This window comes from Amblyomma americanum, chromosome 2 (assembly GCF_052857255.1).
Source record: "Amblyomma americanum isolate KBUSLIRL-KWMA chromosome 2, ASM5285725v1, whole genome shotgun sequence".
NCBI lineage: Eukaryota > Metazoa > Arthropoda > Arachnida > Ixodida > Ixodidae > Amblyomma > Amblyomma americanum.
The window spans coordinates 118,318,403-118,323,948 of NC_135498.1; the positions used below are offsets into that span (position 1 = coordinate 118,318,403).

At 48.7% G+C, this 5,546-nt stretch overlaps 1 long non-coding RNA gene across 1 annotated transcript; it reads right to left on the minus strand.

Annotated features, from left to right (window-relative positions):
- Positions 1-981: 981 nt before the first annotated feature.
- On the minus strand, positions 982-4,516 carry LOC144119021 (uncharacterized). Its single transcript, XR_013312230.1, has 3 exons — positions 4,381-4,516; positions 3,466-3,621; positions 982-1,060 (listed from the first exon to the last, which is right to left on the minus strand). It is a non-coding gene; the product is annotated as an uncharacterized LOC144119021 (long non-coding RNA).
- Between the last annotated feature and the right edge of the window lie 1,030 nt (positions 4,517-5,546).

The following is a 5,546-nucleotide window of genomic DNA, read 5'->3' on the forward strand; positions in this document are numbered from 1 at the left end:
ACCCAGATTAGGTTAATTTTGCGGTTGGAAGGGCAGCCGCGCAGAATGCGTGCGGCTGCAATGAAGATGCAGCCTGCCGATTAGTTTAGGATTGCTCCTTTTCAGTCACCGAGAACTGTGCGCGTACAACGGTCAGCGATAGCCAGCGCTATCGCTGTCTCTTCTGCTGCGGCGGGGGAGGAGGTGCACACTGCGGCGGCGGAGATAAGTGTAGATCGCGGCGTGGTTGCACGGACCACGTAGGTTGCACCTTGCCTTTCCGCGTCCATTTGTGTAGTGTGTTCGTGGGAACGATACAAATCATCCAGTTCTCGGGCTTCGTATGTGGCAAAAAAAGGCGGGTACGTGGCAGGTAGTGGAGTGGGAATCGACGGGAGCAACTTCGGAGCGAGGACGCATTACCGCACTGTAAACCAAGTTACAGACTTAAGGGTGCATTACAGTGTCTGTAACTAACACCCTTCAAAAAGGATACCTTTAGGTAGCAAAGCCTCCTTATACAGGGAGCTTTTCTCACAACTCCGCCCTTCTTTACCCGATGTTTTGGAAGGTGGTTTACGTAACTTACACTCTAATATAATGGGTGTAGCAGTCACACTTCACCTTTAACACCCTTTTCAATTTTTCACTTTTATGCCGCGTTATTCATTTTAGGCTTTCCACTATATTTTGAGTAGCAATGTGAAGCTGTTCAATATATTGCATTTTATCGGTTGACATTTTAGCCACCCACACATGTAATATGTGCTAGAGACAATAGCTTGCCTTTTGCTTTCCAGTATGAATGCCCAGAACATGATAAGAGCATTCAGGAAAGGTCAGGCACATTACACTGCATGCTCCGGCTAACATTTATTGATGTGAACCAGCAAAGGCAACTTGGTGCATACTAACAAACCATCAGACAATGCACTTTTACTCAGTCACATAAACATCCAGAAATTGGAGTTCGAATACGAAACAAAAGTTGCAGGCTCCTGGTTTGTACCTCCTGCCGAACACGCAGTAGGCACCCATAAATGCATTTGCACTCTTGACAGCATCACCGACATGTTCTCTCCTGTAAAAAAAAAAGTAAAAGTTGCACTTTCTACAAATGATAGCTTTGGTGCCATGTACTAGTTGTCCAATTTAGGGCAGTGCAAGTTGTCCCAAGGGGCTTGAAAAAAATTGTTTGGACACTTCAAAAGCACTAAAAGATTACTCGAGTTCTCCATGCCAAATCTATGTCAATCTCCCATGCCATATTTGTAAAGCAGAATGTCATAATACTAGAAAACACCGCCTTCCATATAAAAAGAATTGTTGACCTCATGATGTGACAGACAAAAAGAAAGAGAACATGGCAAACGGATGTCAAACTGGCGCCTCAAGTTTGTTTTCTGAGCAGTTATTTCGGCTTTACATATGTCTATCGTTCTACTTTTCTGTGAATTCCTTTGCTTCTTTTGTTTTGACTGTACTCCATTGATTTTTTATTTAGCTAAAGAGAGAAAGGGGTTGAGAAGGAAAGGCAGCCACACCTGATTGGGTGGACATAGTGTAGGGCCATGGTTTCTATGAAGGCATAAAGCCAGCAGCGGTCAATCCTGTTCCATCTGCCGTACCCTTCAATGTCATGCTAGAATTTCCAAGCGGATCATCTACAAGTTCATGATAATACGTTGATGCCACTAGCGGGGGGGGGGGGGGGGATGGACAAAACCATCAGCGCTTTCCGCTTATCTCGCGCCTTTCCGACCCGCTGACATGTGTTGCACGACCTTACCAAACGCTCCATGTCCTTAAAATATCCAGACAATAGTATCCCTGTAAAAGCCTCTGCTTTGTTTTCCTGATTCTCAGGTTGTATGACCACGAATTGCCATGGAAAAGTCGTAGTTAGTCTTGTCGGTACTTCTGCGAAACGACTAATTGGTCTCGCGCAACCCCACGACTATTCTTGTAGCATTTAGGTAGTTTTCCTGAAACTGCGGCTTCGGTTGTAAGCGTACCGAAAGGGCCCTCAATTACCACTGTCGCGATAGGCAAGCATACGCTTTGTTCTTCCACTACCTGTCAGATCCATACACATTTTTCTGCGTAATCGGATGGTGACACATGCAACAGATGGACAACATCTATCGTTGCAGCTGAGTTGCTTCCCGTTCACTAGCAGGCTATGCGAGTGACGTCGCAACAGCTTCATGTTTTCATCGCAGTTCCGACAAACGAGAGCGCAACCTTTTCTTTTTCACAGTTCACTGCTATGTGACCCTGCTCATTGCATCTGTAGCAAGAGAGCGGCCTCCTAGCCTGAAACGCGACTTTTTCTTTCTGCGCTTTGGCCACTTTTGCACCGTTCTCATTGTCTTCCATTTTTTGAGCTTTATCGGAAGAAACTTTTTTTTCGTCTTTGTCAACTGTAGAGTTCCCAAAGTGCCACTCGTGATGGTAATGCATACTTCTCCCGAAAATACGGGTCATATCAACTCTAGTGTTGTTAAACAGCTGGTGCGAAGCGAACTCCTCAATGTGTTCTGTAGCTTTGGTAGCAAACGTTACATTGTCGCGGTCCAGTAGCCAATTTCTTTCCTCTTCAGAGAGGCAGTTGTAAAACTGCTCCAACAACATCCTCTCCACAAGAGCCTGTCGGTCACTATAGGACCCGGTGCGCTTAAACCATTCGACAAAGTTAGTTTGCAGCTTGTACAGAAAATCGGGATGGCCCTTGTCGCTCTACTTCTTAGCTCCCTGAAATCACTGCGTGAACGATTCTGCGCTAAGTATACATTCGTAGAAGGCAAGCCTTTGACGTTCTCGTAGTTGTCCGCGCCCTCCTTGCTGAGCCGCGCGACAACCTCCGATGCCTCGCAGGGCAGTACAGTCAGTAGCCTTTGATACTAAGTCTATCAACTAAAGGACAGTTGGCCGCACGTTCGTTCAAAATTTGCTAGATAGAGACAGATATCCCCTGACACCACATATGGCTGCATGTTCCTAGACATCTTGAACTCTACCTCCTCGTTGAGAAGCGGTACCGCTTGCTGAAGACAATTGCCCGACCTCTTGATCAACTCCACTTCTGACTTACGGAGCTTTATTGCCCGTTCCTGTTTTATTGCTTCATTCTCTCTTTCACGGTCACACCTTTTCTGCTGTCTGAGCTGCTCTGATATTTTTTGTTCAATGATGTTCCCCCCTCACTGAGCTCCTCATCATCTGCCCCCAAATCGGTTATTGCCTGAATAATCATGGGTTTTCGTGCAAACGCCTTTTGTATCGATCCCCAATTCCTCATACAATAGCAACAGGTCCGGCTTCTGCAGCTTTTGTAGGTCCGCTATGCTTCTGAGTCTAGGCTATTTCCAAAACAACTATGCCAAAATACCAACCCTCGGTGATTTAAGCACATGTGTCTACCAGTTCTAAATTTTAACCCTCTTTTAGAATCTGGTCCACATCAGAGGAAAGCCAAGCACTCACCCACACATGTGATCATGCCCTGAGACAGCTGCTCTCTCGTTGGCTGACCGTTGTTGCCGCTTGTAGGTTCCTATCTCACCGCTGGTCACCAGTTTTCGTAGTGCAGGGGCTCACTCGAACCCGGGCGCCTTCGGGTAGCTTGTCCGAGTCTTCGGGCTGAGGAAATATGGAACTTGAAGTTCGGGAAAACGAAAAAAAAGGGGGTTTACTGGCACTTTGAAGAAACATTTACATAATTGCATAATTTACATAATTTATAAAAGAGCAAACAGTCAAATGTTAAAAGTCCATAGCGTCGAGCGACTGGATAAGCCTTGTCGTCAGGGCCCAGAGCAATCGTTCGCACTCAGGTCGCCTGTTAAATATCCCAAGGCTCCGCCCCTCCACAAGTCGGCGGCCAATTCAACACGTGGCACTGATCGATAGAATTACACAGCACATAGCACGCCGAAGCACTCGTGGGAATGGGCGAGGAGGATTGGAGGGTCCGCTGCTACCTCGCTCAGAAGAGTGGGACGTCTCTGTGTCACCACTTCGCGCACATTTGCGTTCGCTCCCAGACACCCTTAGAGCGTGTGGGGTAGCGGTCTCGGTCACAGAGGAGATGTCCTGGACTCAGCGTGGCAAGCTCAGCCGGAGGCCAGCTACCAAGTGACAAGGGGGTTGGTCGTTTGGTGCCTGGCTTTCGCCGGTCGAAAGCCAGAGAATGGGTCGGAGCCAAAGGTTCCCAAAACAAAACAGTTTATACAGCTAAGAGACGATACAGAGGAATTTACAATCACTCGTACTAGCACAAAGTGATTTACAAACACAATGCAACTCATGCAAAGGCACAATCGAGAGAGATTACAATTTCACAGAACCTTTGCACCTAAAGTGCACTATCACAGAGAGAGACAAACACAATTTGTTCACCGGGCACTGCGACAGTCCGACGACCTGAGGAGCACGACGGGGCCGATCCGCAGACTGTCGGACGTTGGCTCGCTGGTCCGTGGCTGGGCGGTGGTCTCCCGGGAGTCGAGCGGGAGCGCTTCTCGGAAGCTTAAACGGCGGCTCGGGATAACAGACAGCGGTTGCAGCCCCTCATTTATAGGCGCAGCCCGCCTCTGTTCTTCGCGCTAAGGCAGGCGCGAACATACAGGCATATGAACTGCACAACCTCCTTCTCCTTCTCGTGCCGGGAGCGCGACCCCATTGGTCGAGCGCGGACACCGTCTTCCAGAAATTTCTGGTTCCATCTCGCGTGCGAAGACGCCAGCGCGAGAGTGAAGAGGAGAGGGTGCCACTTTAGCGCGGAGAAGGGCACGCCCTCTCCGTCGACAACGAGCAGAAACGTCGACATTCTTGAGAAATCGACGCCGCGCGTGGCTGTGATTACTTTGGCGCGCCGCCGGCGAGCTGAGTGAGAAGCGTACGCAAGGTTTACGCGCTCTCCGGGGGTCCTTCCCCGCTTTGTTTTTATTTTGCCGCGCGCGGGCGTGATTGCGTACGCGCAGCGCGGTTTTTTTCGAATATGCGCCGAATTTTGCGACACTCTGTCAAAAACAGGTGATTCATGCGGGTGCTGCGGTGACTGCAGCGGCGGGCCGCAGGTCGGCTCCTGTCAGTCAATGCTAAACACTGGAAGGCATCGTGCCCTCTTCCCTCTGTTGTCTTGTCCATCGTTAATCACGTCTCGCGGCGAACCAGACAAAGGGTAGGCCATCTCCTTCCCCTCCATAACAGCGTGGGAAAGATTCCGCTGGTAGGTTCCCAGAGACAGCCTTTTTTTCGCAGGGTAAACGAGGGGTCCATAGACGTGTCCTTAGCAGGGTTGTAACAATGCCAATGAACTGCATTCATATTATCCTTTCAAACACATGCTCTGATATGCAGGTACTTGCAGAATTTCGTTTGAACTGCACTGAAAAGCACAGCTCTAATTCGATGAAATTGATTGGTACTAGAGCAACTGGCATAGCCACACACTCCTAGAAAAAGGTAGTAAAAAGGGGGTGACGGCTGCTGTTACTACCTTTTTTTAACAGTTGCTACCTTTCTACTACCGTCTTACGACCCCGATGAAAGAGGAGGTAGTA